At 40.0% G+C, this 15,311-nt stretch overlaps 1 protein-coding gene across 13 annotated transcripts in view; it reads right to left on the bottom strand.

Moving 5' to 3' along the window:
* Positions 1 to 15,311, bottom strand: part of tjp1a (tight junction protein 1a) — a 126,720-nt gene that overhangs the window by 35,909 nt on the left and 75,500 nt on the right. Inside the window, exon 1 of one of the 13 annotated variants that reach the window (XM_052063003.1) lies at positions 3,280 to 3,506. The exons of the other annotated variants lie outside the window; for them this stretch is intronic. The gene's annotated coding sequence lies outside the window, so the exon portion shown is untranslated. Of the gene's footprint in view, positions 1 to 3,279; positions 3,507 to 15,311 lie in introns of those variants that run through there. 13 annotated transcript variants of the gene reach the window in all.

Raw genomic sequence — 15,311 nt, 5'->3', positions numbered from 1 at the left:
TGTTTCTCCAGCTTTCAAGCAGTTAAATTCCGAAAAAAGCCATTTTGCACTTCATGGCTTCTTTTCCATGGACTTAGAAGGTAATTATTAGGTCTGAAGCTAACTTTTTATGTCTCTTGCCTAAAAGCATTATGTAATTCCTATATTGCTCGCTTCCAGCTAATGAAGCTCCGCTGCTGTCGGTTGTGTCTGCCTGGAGGGAGTGATCTTACAGCTGTCTGTGGCAGAGTGCACATTAACTCCCACTTCCATAATCAGGCCTTCAAAACAACACATTGTGTGTGCCCTCTCTGCCCAACCCATCATTGGGATCATTTCCCACCCTTAATCAGCACATTATAAGCTGCACAATCTGATCCATCATCTTCAGGCCCATACTCATTTACTGTCATTATCTTCCTCTTTTAATATTGTTTGGCTGCATCAAAATTTAATTGCAATGGGCAACAGATGGAAGGTCAAAAAGACTGATATATATGAACACATGCACACTCAAAAGGCAGGTTAAGCAGGAGACAGAATCCTCTTTTACAAGAAGAGTGTGCAATGTCCATTATCACCCCAACACGGGCTACAATTAACCAAATGCACCTGAAATAATGATGATGAGAAAGACACATTCCAATGCTAATTGAGCAACTGTTCCACTTTCATAGCAAAACGTTGGAAGATGACACTGGACCACAGCACATTTTAATTAGAAATGGCCCGTAAAATATTTTTGACACTGATCTAAAAAAATTGCCTTTCCTTTTTTTTTTGAGCAAACTTGGCTGTTGAGATATTGATCTATAAACATCTGTGCCATATGGATTTTACCATGCACTGTAATTTATAGCATAAAACACCTGTTGCTTATTGCAAAATATATTTCTACATTAATTAATACATCCATCAATCCATCGATTTTTGGAATGTGGGAGGAAAGTGGAGTACCCGGAGAAAACCCACGCAGGCCCGAGGAGAACTTGCAAATTCCACATTTCTACATTAATCAATACATCCATCAATCCATTCATTTTTGGAATGTGGGAGGAAAGTGGAGTACCCGGAGAAAACCCACGCAGGCCCGAGGAGAACATGCAAATTCCACACAGGGAGGCCAGCTGGAATTGAATCCGCTTACCACCGGACCACCAGGGCGCCCTTACTTAATACAATCCAGTGTTGTCTTATTTTTATTATTATTACGAAAACAAGAAAAAAATTAAGCCAAGTTCGGAATCAGCGTAAAAAGATAATCTAGAAAAGTTTATTTGCATTTCAGAAAATTCTTGCCCTGTGTGTATTAGATAAAAAAGGGAAACTGCGACAACAGATCACAAATCATTTGTGTTATGTAACTAAATACACCCCCCGCCCCTTTCAAATAACAGTATCAGACATTTGGCAGAGAACAAAAACTACACTGCACTACTGTGTGGGACGTCTAATTAAGTTCTAGATACCGTACTCATCTCAGCGTTTTAGTCATCTGCAACAATGAATCAGTCGGCCCCATCCTATTGAAAACACAGTTAACCCTTTGACCTTCATTTCTATGGTAGCCCTTTGTGGATGTTATTTATGTTCATAATTGGCACAAAGCTTGGGTGTCCCCTAAAACTATCCGACCCTCTCGAGTACCTCTCCGGTCTGCCACTTTGACTCTCACAGTAATGCTGTTATTGTATGAAGGGTTCTGACCCATTTAGCCACTGCTTCCGCAGACATTCCCCTAACACATCCAGTTCTCTGAAGTGTTTTGTGATATATCCAGCCATCCGTTCACTCACTTATTCGTCCGACTGACCAGGCCCACCGTGGGGAACTACACATGAGAAACAACAGGGTGGTTGGGTCATTGAAATCGTGCAGATACGGATGTCCTTCGACTGTGGCTTGTGCTGTTACGCAGGGAAGTATGAAGAAGAACTTGCTTTACTGATTACACAAAGGAATGTATCAGTTGACACATTAGGGAAACACATAGAATATATGCAAGTGAAGACTCCCAAATAATTCAATCATTCAGAGATATAAATACACCGAAATTAGCAAGTCAAGATAATAACTAAATAGACAAAAAACAGAACACACCGATAACTTAACAAATTCAAGATTCAAGCGGGCTCCGCCTGTCTCCTATACAAGTTTGAATATTTACTGAGTCCACAGCCTACATTATCATTGAGATTGTGATGGTAATTAGTCATTGCAATCTGAAATGAATTAACAGGCTGGTTGATTGGGTAAGAGCTATAATAAGCAGCCTAAGCATGACCCCCAGTATCAGGGTGGATAGCTAACAAAAAAAATAATAAAATAGAGTAATCAAGGCAAATTAGCATTTATATTCCAAAACATTTCTCTTCAACAAGATGACAAATTCTGCAACAAAAGCACGCTCAAAATGTGTCCGATTATAAAAGCATCTACTTTGTTATTTGAACATTACGCGTCACTATAGCAAAGAACACAAGCCACTCATGTCTCATTTTCGATACAGAGAAAACATAAAATGAGTAACGGGACAAGGGACAAGGTTCTTTTAAGTGACAGAATACTGCAGCATGAAACAATAGTGTACTTGATGTTGCTCAAACTAGTGTATTTATACTTCCATATTAGTCAAGCTTGAAGTATGGCCAACAAGGCTGGGGGGCTGGGAAACAAAGAGCAGCAATCAAAACACACAAAACACACATGACTGTACGTGCGCACGCACACACACACACACACACACACACGCACACACACACCCGCACGCACACACACACACACACACACACAACTTGATGTACAGGGTCTCTTTGTTCAACCCTGCCTTGGCCTGGCCCTTGACACAGAGTCCGATACAGTTGATAAAACCTCGCTCAGACTCTTCAAAAGCTAATCCGCTCATTTTGGGCATGCTGATGAAGTGAATGGAACATTACAGATGATATGGACAGTAAGAATCTGGAGAAAGCCATGAAAGTCTGCACATATATGAATCCGTTGTGAAGCCCACACAAAATAATGTCACCATCCTACAAAACCTCAAAAGAAAATCTATCCATTCTGCAATTGAGCAAAAAACTCAGCTGAAGAGCATCACCAAACACGTTAGCCAAAAACAGACACAGAGTCTCATAGGTCACATACTCAGCTTGAAAGCAATGAAAATGCGAACTTGATTTTGACCACAGTCACCTGAGAGCAAATACACCCGGAACCAACGTATTCCTTTCACATCAGAGCAAACAAACCAAAGGAAACTGTGGCTAACTCGCTGTTATCTAAATAGTTCCGATTCACCTTTCCAGCATCTTCCTAGCCGAACCACAGGAATGATTCAAAACAGCAGGAAAAAAAAATCTCACCAATTAAAAACAATTACCCATATCTCTGCCATTCATTTGAATGGTGCAGTAAGCCAAAGTTATTACTTGCATTTTTGAATATTGGATCAGAGCGTAAGATTTCTAGAGGGACAAAAGCGAGGTAAAACCCTTCCAGTGCTCTAAATTAGTATTCTTGCAATCCTTGACAGCCTGGGGCAGGATATAAGCAGGAACAGCCACAGCACCCACAGGAAAACAGTCAGTTTCCTGTTTGCAGGAAACGGCTTCGGCCTCCACTGAAAAGTTTAAAATTCCTCCTTATATAGCTTACGGTCTTCATCACTATTTAGAGGTCAAGTAGTCTTTTCCATCAGGATCATTAGCACACAAAAACGGCTGTTAAAAGATTTTTGCAGTGTAGTGGACACCTGGTTCTAAGTATGCAATACAACATTTTCAGACAAAAATTTAAACTGTACAAGCATCTTACGTGGCATTAGGCAGTATTAATATTAGAGCTGTCCAACGATTTAAATATTTAATCTAATTAAAATGCAACTGTCATAATTAACTCAAATGAACTAAAAAAATAATCGTGATTACTCACACATTTTTTATCGTTTATGAATTTCCTTTTACATTTTTGTCCTATTTTCCCCCCATTTTAATGCTCTCATCAACATGGAATCATGAATCAGTTTTCTATGTGCCAAATGCAAATATTTACTGAAATAACAATTTCGATTTTCAATTTTACATGAACATTTTTCATTTTATCGCGTCAGTGGCATACATCGTATACCTGTATGATACAGAGAGAGAAGAACAGGTAACTTTGGTCTTGTCAGTGGAGCAACAACGGCAACTTTTTAAAAGTAAACGTTCCATTCATAAACTCTTTTAGTATCCGTTTTCGGTGCCTTGCGCTGCCATGGCTGGCAAAAAAAAAAAAAGACATGGGCGTGGACTTCTGCAGCGCGCTTGTTGTTTTGTTCTGGTGTATTTATAGAGCAACGTAACATCCGCTTGTGTCGTGTGCCGCGTTAATCTCGCGAGAAAAAAATTAATCCCGTTAAAATTCATTTAAATTAATGCCAATAAAAACGCGTAAAACTGACACTCTAATTAATACCCATGGTAATTGAATCTTCCTCCAACCACAGAATCATTTAGAGTATTGCACAGCACAATCACAATTATGGCTGAACATTTTGGAAAAATTGTGATTTCCCAATATTGTGATTACACTTTACTATGCACTTCTTTTTCTCTTCACGCAGAAGTGAAGCTTTTTCTTTATAATGCAGAAGTGAAGCATACAGTAACAGTTGTTGAGGTTTGAATCAACAATTACCAACATGTTCCCTGGGCGTGACTGAGAGCTCAATGTGTGATGTGTGTATGTGGAGTGCGCATGTGTAAGGGAGAGGCAGCCTGTCCGTGAGAAAAGTGCACAAGTGTGTGTGAAGCAGTGTGCAGCTTGAATTGAGTTTAATGAACATTGAGAACGAGTGCCATAAATAAAGAGATCTCTGCCGTGCAAAGCATGGGTCTCCTCTCTGTTGTTTGCATGGCTACTGGACTACCACCATCGATGGCAACGGATGATGAGCATGCCTTTCAGAGATCAGGAACGTTAGTTTTGTAAAACTATCTCCTCTGATTTTCCAGACCACTGTCACACAACCAAAGCTGGAAAAGGTATCAAACGCTTGTACTGCTGCATAATAAAGAAGACTGCACATTGCCACACAACAAAAGTGTGTGGCAGGCTTTTGTATAATGGGGGAAAAGCATCTACTGGTGTTTAGAGATGTTTTTATTGTTTTGCTTATTTGTTATAAAATGCTTGGGAAGAGGACCTTGAACAAGAGTAACTGCATAGTAACATTGCAATTGCATTTAGATTCATCAACATCATTCAGAACTGTATTGACACCGGTGAGACAGACTGCTATTAAAATGAATTGGGGGGAGAAAAACAACCACATTTAAAAAAACAGAGATAATTATAGATACCGGAAGCTAGATCAATCGATCTGCAATTTCCATGAAAAATGACGGAAAAAAGGGTGTGGAGGGGACAGAGTCCACGGGTGCCAACCTGCAAGTATGCGGGGGTCCATTGTATCCCCATTTTTATCACTAATGAGGCATATGACACTGGGAAGGGTAAAGGGAAAAACCGGGTCCAATTTAGGCATTTTCAACTCCCTTTTGTTGCCAGTGGATGAGACATGAATGGTTGTGTTGTGTTATTTTGAGGGGACGGCACAGCACAATTAGACTGTTAAACAAGCTGCAGATGGTACACTGACCACTCTATATTGCAGCAAAGTGTCACCTGAGAAGCCAGGACAGCACAAAAGATGAGCTATGATGTACCTACTCTCTTGATAAGTATGTCATTCCTCGACGCATATTTAACACTCAACACAGACCATTGTTGTAGAAAGCTCTGATGGAGAGAGGTCATTTTTAGAACAGGTTTTGTGACTTTGATGGGGGATAGAGGACAGCCAGAACTGTGCATACACATGGTTGGGTAGATGAGGGCAAATCGCCAATAGGCAGATGACAATGATGATGATGATGATGATGATGCTGATGCTGCTGAGCCTATGTACTGATGCAGCGCTGTGCTGGCATGCTTTAAATATGCTTGAGTTAATTAGTCTCAAACAGCAGCTCTACTCTGTCATACATCTCTATGAAAAACACCACAAGGACCCCCTTCAGCAGAACAAACAGATAAGCACATTTACACACTGCTGACCGAAAACTATCTGACAAAGAGTCACTGCTGGACTGGTGAGGCTACGAATAAAATACGAAACCTATAATCCAGGCTTTTGGATTAAAACGTTAATCTGAGCCATGCTTTCCTCTGAAGACTATTGCCACTGCCGCCGCTGCTGTCTCATGACAGCAGACGCAGGGAAATAAATAGAAGGACGGACGGATGGACTGAGGGCTTGCTGGATGCAAAACGGGAGACGACTGTCAGGACTGTGTATCCGATTCTTTCAGTGCACTGCCACATTCATGAAGACATTCCTCAGTCTCAGCGGCATGCCATCCATTTGAGGAAGAACATGTTGTTCTCACCCTCAAATACAGCTGGGCGATAAGGTTTAAAATAAAATCTCAAACATTTAGATTTTTTTTCTCACAATTTTTTTACACTTCACTTTTTGAAAAAGCAAATGACAACGATTGTATTCAAAATATGTTTTGTTTTATGAGGAAAACCATATTTAGTTCTCCTGATGCCAAACAAGTTGTGAAACAGCTCTTTCAATGTATACACAAAAGAGAAATATTTGTTTAGTACTGATAAATACGTGCGCCGAGCCACTGTCCCGTTGAGTCAGAACACGTAGGCTACGTTTTAAAAATAAATTAAATAATGCTCTTAAAAAGATAACATTCTAAATGCTCAACAATGTAATATAATATGACTGCTTTTGCTACGTAGAATGAGGTACGTCTTTGGCAAAGGCTCAGATGTAAGAGTACGTCGTCCAGAAAGCACAGAGTCCATTGTTCAATTCCTGCTTTGTCCAAGTCTTACGTCATCTTGTCCTTGACCCTCCTTCCCTCCACTGCCACTCATACTGGTGTACATCTGGGTGTGAATTTGTGGTCGTGATGGTTTAAGGAAGGGCCGGAGGCGCACACTGGCAGCCATGTTTCCGTCAGCCTGCCCCAGGGCAGTTGTGGCTACAGATCATAGTTTACCGACACCAGAGTGTGATTGCGTGAAGCATGAATAACATATTCATTGTGAGCGCATTGAGTGTTCGATTGTTCAGAAAAGCGGCATACAAATCAGATGCATTATTGTTGGTTGGCAAGATTTGCAGTGGCTCAAACCGATACTGATATGCAAAACAATTGAAAATGTTTCTCTGTCTGTTTTTGAAAGGCTTTGGGAGCTGATCACACTCTCTCTCTCTCTCTCTCTCTCCCCCTCTCTCTCTCTCTCTCTCTCTCTCTCTCCCCCTCCTCTAATGGCATGTTTCGAGATTCTTGTACAGACATTCAATGGATATACTGTATTTTTGTTCAGGGCTCTTCGGAATAGTCCAATGTTTTCTTCGAAGCAAATCTTGGGTATTTTTAGCTGAGGTCATTATCCCGTTGGAGAACCCATGATCTGCAGCTAAGAACAAGCTTTCTGACACTGTGAAGCACATTATGCTCCGTATTGATACAGTACTATTGATATTTCATTACATCCTGGCACATACTGCATGCAGACACACTGAGCCAAATGCGGCAAAGCAGCTCTAGAACTAACCGCCTTCATGTCACAATAGAGACTGTTTTTGTCTTTGGGCACGTACAATGATCAAATTGTTGGTACCCTTGTGTTAAACAATGAAAACCCAAAACGTTCATCCATATAAACTTGGAAGTGTTTAACTGGAAATTGACAAAATGCATACTGACAAGCCACAAAGCATCAGAGACCATATCGTTTGGATGGAATGTTAATTTTCCGTAAATACAAGTTTCAGGGTATTTCAATGACCACTGATTTTTTTTCTTTATCTTTTTAACACCATGCCCCAATGTCCATGCATGTATAACACTGATTTACCACTGATGGCCATTATACCCTGTGGGTGGATCGATTGGAAACTTCACTTGATGGGAGTGGACACTACGTGCAAGCCAGGCAGAGTTATAACCAGCCCCAGAATCATGCCTTTGTATTCATTTTATCTATACATACACCCAAGACCCCCTTCCCCCCGCCCCTGCTTCCCGCCCCTCACACACACACTTTGGAATGTGTAGATAAGGATACTTTACGTGGCCCAACTCTGCCAGTTTCGCATACAAAACAGCCTCTGTCACCATTCACTCATTACACTTATTTATATAGTACAAGTACTTACTACTTTTGTTATTTCTAATCTAATTGATTTTGCCAATGAGTCAATAAATATAACTGAGCAACAAAACTGTACTAATTATATCTATTGGAGGGGTATAACTGTTCACATGAAGAGTGTGAGTATCTTGAATGAAAGCAATGGTTCCAAATGAGACTGTATCTGTGACCCACAAGACTAACTGTGCCACAAGAACACAGGCATTATTAAAAAGTGGTGATTCAGAAAGGGGGCTTTCGGTCAGCTTCAACTCTACGTACAGGTACATGGACCAAAATTTGCTACTACTGGCAAGCGATAGGTTAACGAATATTGTCTTGATAGATCATTGTAACAAATGTGGTATTAATAATACCGAAACTGGCAGGCATTCGAAATACTGGGTCAAGAATACACAATAACAACATTCCATTCAATTTTCAAGTTGCACATAATCTTACCAATGTGTAAATCTGAACCAATAGTTTACAATCGCAGGGCGGCATGAAACAAGAGCCCAAGCCCACTCAATGGCATTCCCAAGCCCTCTGAGGACTTTGCTACAATAGACATGTTGTGGGGCAGAATCCATTTTGAATTAATGAGTTACTGTTTGACAGGTCTTTTTCCCAAGCACTTATATAGAAACGTAATTACCAATTCCCAAAGAGTCAATTGTGATTGGGGGAAAGGAGGGGGGGAGTGTTGCATTCTTCATATAGCGGAGACGAGAGAAAGTAATCATCAAGAGCAGACAAATTGTTGAGAATCTACATTAAAGGCTCTCCTTTCTTCTTTCTACCGTATTTTCACGACTATAAGGCGCCATTAAAAGTCTTAAATTTTCTCCAAAATGGACAGGACGCCTTATGGTGCGGAGCGTCCTTTATATGCGCCGAGTTCCAAAATCTGACTGACAGCCGACACGCTGTTTATATAGAGAAAAGGCGGAAGTGACGGTGGCCAGGCATGAAAGAAGTCGGCCAATCAGGGAAGGGTGGGCGTGTATATATACATATATGGAGAGGGAGAGAGAGAGAGAGAGAGAGAGAGAGGGAGAGAGAGGACAGACAAGCTAGTCCGCCAATGGTGAAGGGTGGGCGTGTAAGTGGACGCCTCAAGCCAGTACCAACACTTGTATAGAGTGTGGCAATGTGCATTGTTGCAAAACAACTCCGGTTTTGGTTTCTAAGAACCCCTGAAAATAAATTCGACAAAAAGGCACGCCTACGAAGCTCAGTTCAAACTTAAAGCCACCGGTTATGCTTTTGGCATGCGTGCCCATCTCACAGCAGCGGTGAAAAAAAAAGTCAAGCAAAGGAACTCTGAGCTTACCGTTATTCCCGGAGGCTTGACTAAAGAACTCCAACCGCTGGACATTGGCATCAACCGGGCGTTCAAAGTAAAGTTGCAAACGGCATGGGAACAATGGATGATCGGTGGCAAACACAACTTTACGAAGAGTGAGAGGCAGCGCTTGGCGAGTTACGCCACAATACGCAACAACGAGAGGGAACGCGGCGTTTTTGATGGATTACGGTACTTGCACAATTGTTCAATTCTTTCTACACACACGCGCTGCCACCATGTTTCGCTCTGTTCTTTACTTTCAAATGTGGGAAAGCTTCACACGAGAGAAATGTTGACTTTGCTGTTGCTACTCCTTCTTTCCGCTCGGCAATGCGTAGCAACTCACACTAGCATGTGATGCATTCAATGACAACTGAGATGTGCGGTCCTCTGCTTCTGATACAGAGGATGAGGACTTTGATGGATTTCTGGGTGATGATTGATCGAAAAACGTGAGAACATTGTACGATGGCTAAATAAAATACACCCGAACTCAGTTCTGCTTTCGTTGCCTTTTTAAAAACGTGTTTTTAATCTTATCTGTATGTCTTGGCATGTTACCGTATGCTTTAAGCTAACGTGTTGGAGTGCGTGCATGCATGCCGTATGTTTAAGCTGGCGTATGTTTTACCACTGTAAAACTGCGGCCATTAGTACGATGCGTCCTGTGTATGTGTAAAATACAGAAATGTCACCCATTAATGAGACTGCGGCCATTAGTACGATGCGTCGAATAGTCGTGAAAATACGGTACATACATTCTTGCTGCCGGAGGCTGTAAATTTCCCCATTGTGGGACGAATAAACGATATCTTATCTTATCTCATTATTTTCGACTGGCAAGAACTCGGCGAGCATATCTACAGTGTGTGCAGCGGAGCCACTTGCACAAGATGGATAATGTGACTGTTGGATGATAATGTAAATTCTTTCATTGAAAGTAAAATAACAGTTACGCAATGATAAATCCTCTGGATCAGTGGTTCTTAACCTTGTTATAGGTCTCGAACCCAGCCAATTCATTAGTGAAAAAATAAAGATTTGATTTTTTACAAATTTACAAATTCAAAATATTAAAAAACACATTTGTTAAAAAAATTACATTGATGTACTATCACATGTCACATGGTCCTTGAATCATATCTCACCTCATGCAACAAGACATGCATCCAACCATCTTTTGTTGGAGTGATATGCACCCCTTATATAGTTTTTGCTAATCGGCACAGCCTGATTACCCATTCCCACCACTAAACAACAGTCTAATAATAAACAGAACAGAAACCTCAGTAACCGAACTCAAAACAGTGTGGCTGTGTTTTGTAAAGGCATGTCGAGTAACAAGCCTTGGGATGAATCTGTTGCATCTTCTTCCTCTCTTCCCTAACCAGCTGAGCCATGGCAAACCCAAATCACGCTCCTTGGATCCACAGTCTCTCTCTGTCTCACACACACAAAACACCCAATGTCAAATCCCTTATGCCTGGAATAGGACTGATAAATCCCTGTAGAGACCTACCCTGCCCTGCACTGCGCTGCCATGCCAAAAAGGCCAGCTTGGAGTGTCCTAGCTTTGCTAGAATGAGCGTCTGATGTGGCGCAACGAGACTACCAAGACAGGTTACATAAGATTTCAACAAAGCTTTTGCGCAGCAGAGTGAAAATGGATGAATTATAGATTGCTAAAACCAAACCTTTTTCCGATTTAAATTAAAGCATAACCACTCACGTTATACAATACGAGAGACTCTCTTTCTAAAGCGATCATAACTCTTGGTTGGAAACAAGTACTACATCAGGGACTGAGTACAGAAAATTCCGTCAGTATATCGTCTGTGTTGGGCTGAAACCCTAGATGGTGGTCGATTTCATTTTCTTTTTCATAAATCAATAGAATTGGTCTATCACACTGTTATTTCACAGATTTGAACCTATTATCGTTTACTGAATTGAGGGATTTTTTTTCGATTTGAGTTGAAAATGTCCGAGAGGTGTCAATGCTTAAGGTAATACAAGTTAATAGTTCAAGACCCAACCATCCATATACAAATTGTGTTTTTCAAGAGTAGTCCCGAAAAGCATTTATTATTCTATATGGACCACTGAAAATAGACAAGTGCGCAATCTCTGTTGCCAAATTGCATTGTGTGTCCTTGGCGCATCACTGAATATGGGAATGATTTGAATTGAAAGCCATCCATTGTCCTTTGGTACGAGTTAAGTTAAATGGTCATCAATTTGGCAGCATACACATCCAGACTTTAATTTATACGTCTTTAACCTGACCCGCACGCTACCTTCTGTGTACAGTGTGACCCAAAATTGGAATGCCTACACTGTATGTCCCGGTAGGACCTTAAAACATGCACTCCTGATGTGCGACAGGAAGTCAAGTCAAGTCAACAGTATTTTAGAGCACTTTCAAACAGCCATCGCTTCATACAAAGTGCTGTACATGGAGCGATTTATCATGCACAATAAACAGTAAGACAAATTGGTAATAAAGGCGGTAGAAAGCACCAAACGGTAAGACATTTTTACATAAGCATACATACATATGCCAGCAGAGTGGTCGCACTTTCAAGCACATCGGAGATGTCATATTCACAAGACCTTTCTCCCTTGATTTCTTTTTCTGGGAGACGCTAAAAGAGAAAGTGTACTCGATGAAGATCCCAAATTTAAACCACATGAGAGAACACATGACGAGGTGATGTGCTGAAATTGACGACAATGCAGATCTATTCACGTCAAGTCAAGTACAACTTTATTACCAAAAGCGCTGTATGTGCAACATACAGCACAGATCAAATTGCTTCCCTCTCAAGCAGACAACAACCATCAACATCCATCAAGTTCACCTGAATTTTGTAAAGCGTATAAAAATTATGCATTGAAAATTATGGAAATCATGTTGAAAATATTTGTTAACACAAGAAGAATGTGGGTTTTTTATGTTTTTTTCTCTTTCATGTACCCAGACTTTATGGACACCCTGTGCATTAGCACAATAGTTTTTGCTACCAGACATGTAGACTAGCTGATACTTTTGAAAAAGAATATGTAAGCATTTACATTAAACTGTTACATGTAGTTGTTCTTTATACAGAACAATCACAGCGGCAGGTTAATTTAATGTGACAATATACAAGTTTGGTACTTGTGTATGTTAATGGTGACGATTGTTCACGTATATAAAGGCTTTAATGTCAGGGGTTTGTGTAACAGTGATGTTTTGTTCCATATAAAGAACCAGCTTAGTTCTAATGATATGGTAAGTTATTGTATAATAAGAGAAGTTGTTTTATTTCACTTTATTGATGCCACAATATTTACAGAACTAGATGCTTCAGATATTAATGATATGGTTTTGCATTTTGGAATCAGTAAAGCAGAGTTGGTTTTAAAATAAAATCCAATGAAACAGCATGTGATTGTGTTTATTTGGACTGACCTTTCATTAGAATGAGTTTATTTAGAGAAAAGATATTGTTACCGTATCAACCAAAAAATCCATTCATCACATTTTGAGGCCTTATATTCATCATATGGGTTAAAAAAAAATTCGGTGCACCCTCTCCCAGCCGTATTAAAAGTGCAGTTAGCCATGACATCAAGTATTTATGTAACTACACTCTTCGCGTGGAGAGGCGAGGGTACCGTCTGTTTCCCCGCAATCTTGCTTTGTGCGATGCTCGTGCTTGGCACACAGCACACATATCGTAGCCCAATTTACACAAAACAAACATTCATTAATGTAACACTTCTGGGAATATGTCATTTTTCAGTTTGTAGAGGTAGCTTGATGGCTAACCATTGCAGTGGTAGAAATGGACCAAGGTATTATCAATAAGGAAGTGGCAATTGCGCCGAATTGCCAAAGATGAAATGAGGGTCCCGAGTACTTACAGTATATAGTGGGAAGAGGTGGTTCATGCTCTTGGTTGCATTGCGTTTTAGCCTTACCCGAAAAAAACATCAGTACTAAATTGTTTAGTCTTTACATGTTTTCAACACTGATCATAAGATAATTTTAGAAAACCTTTGTCTCACAATGGAGAAATTCGCAATTAGAGCAACAAAATTTGGAGGGAAGAAAGTAGAAAAAAACATGTATTTGTATGCACAAAATATATTTTAAAAATATGTTTCATGTATTAAAATTTAAAAAAAAGAAACCCAAAACCCAAAAAGATAATTCTACCAATTATTTTGATGATGATTGATTCCATTACAGTATTTCATACATACTGATTTTACACGTTTACTGGGTTGCATCGACCGAGAAAAATTTTATTTTTCTATTCCTATTTTACAACTTCATAGCACGATGCTCAACAATTAATAGTTGACCCTGTATGATTGTGCATTTTAATTTATTTTGAACAAAGGCTAATACTCAGTGGGTTGTAGTTTTGTTTTGCACTTACAGTATGTTATTTTGTTATCTTGTGGTGTCAGTTACTTGATATCGGTATCACAAACATTGCCATCTTATTGCTAACACTCAATGGAAAAGTCCATTGACAAGGAAGCAAAAGTTCGCTTTAGAGGTTACGGGAAGGATTTACATTCCATCCATCCATCCATCCATCATCTGAATACAAAAATCCACACAGAAATGCCATAATAACACATACAGCCCATATCCCCGTTTTTTTTCTTCTTTCTTCTTTCGACCCACAATCTTGCTGCTGTAGCCCCAGTGTGGGACAAATAAAGGATATCTTATCTTATAACATGACCACATTGACAGACGTACTTTATTCCTCATCTGTGAAAAGGAGTTTGAAAGTTCAATCGCAACTTTCTTCTTCTACTCTTTTTATCTTGATGCATGTATCTTCCATCCATGCATGCATGCATGCGTGACACCACACTGCTCCTACGATGCCAAGGCATGCAGAGCAGGAACAGCTGGTTGATTTAACGTATTATGAAATCAGTATTTATTACTAATGTATTTACTGTTTGCTCTTTTAAGTTTTTGTATATTTGATGGCTGACTGTTGGTATTTTAATAAATATGTTTTGAAATCAATGGAAAATCATTCTTATTAATCGTGATTTTAATAGTAATCAAAACATTAATCCCTGAATAGAATTGGGCTGACCTATGAGTGACCACTGTACTTTGAACATGTGAAAAGTAATTGTACAGTGAATAAAGAAAAAAAAAAGAGTTTAGGGTAGAGGTAGACGTTTTAAGATATGACATGTGACTCAAATTATAGCTCATGCAACCACCGTGACTCCATTTTGTCCATTCACGCCTGCAATAACCCCTCCTCATTCCCTCCCTTAGAAGGTATTCTGTTTTTCTTCTTTTCCCCTCACACAGCAGTAACACTTGCCTCATCATCTGTTTTTGTACTATTGGTTATGACAAATCAGATCATTTATGCTGTAGTGTCACAACACCGTTAACACCGAGTTCGGAACTGAGAACACAATGGGTGAAAACAGGTGAACAAATCAACAAACTGAAGCCCAATGAAAGAAATTGCCGCGAGCCATTGTTTTCAATATCGACCAGACAACGCCACCTCATCCATAGTGACAGTTTACACCTGGCCACCTTGAGGCCCCGGTCAAAGTCCAACCATCTTCTGCTAGATGCATAGAGTATGATGTTTGTTTTCATATAAATTGAGATTGTACGGTCAGAGGTATGGTGTTCCTTGTATGAATTTGGATTCTAAAGGCATGGTTCCTCCAAACAATTTGAAAGCTAAACCTTAATCTGGCTTGCGTTTCCACCACAGGGTGTTTT

Source organism: Hippocampus zosterae, chromosome 4 (assembly GCF_025434085.1).
Source record: "Hippocampus zosterae strain Florida chromosome 4, ASM2543408v3, whole genome shotgun sequence".
NCBI classification, from domain to species: Eukaryota; Metazoa; Chordata; class Actinopteri; order Syngnathiformes; family Syngnathidae; genus Hippocampus; species Hippocampus zosterae.
This window is presented reverse-complemented; position numbering and strand designations above follow the sequence as displayed.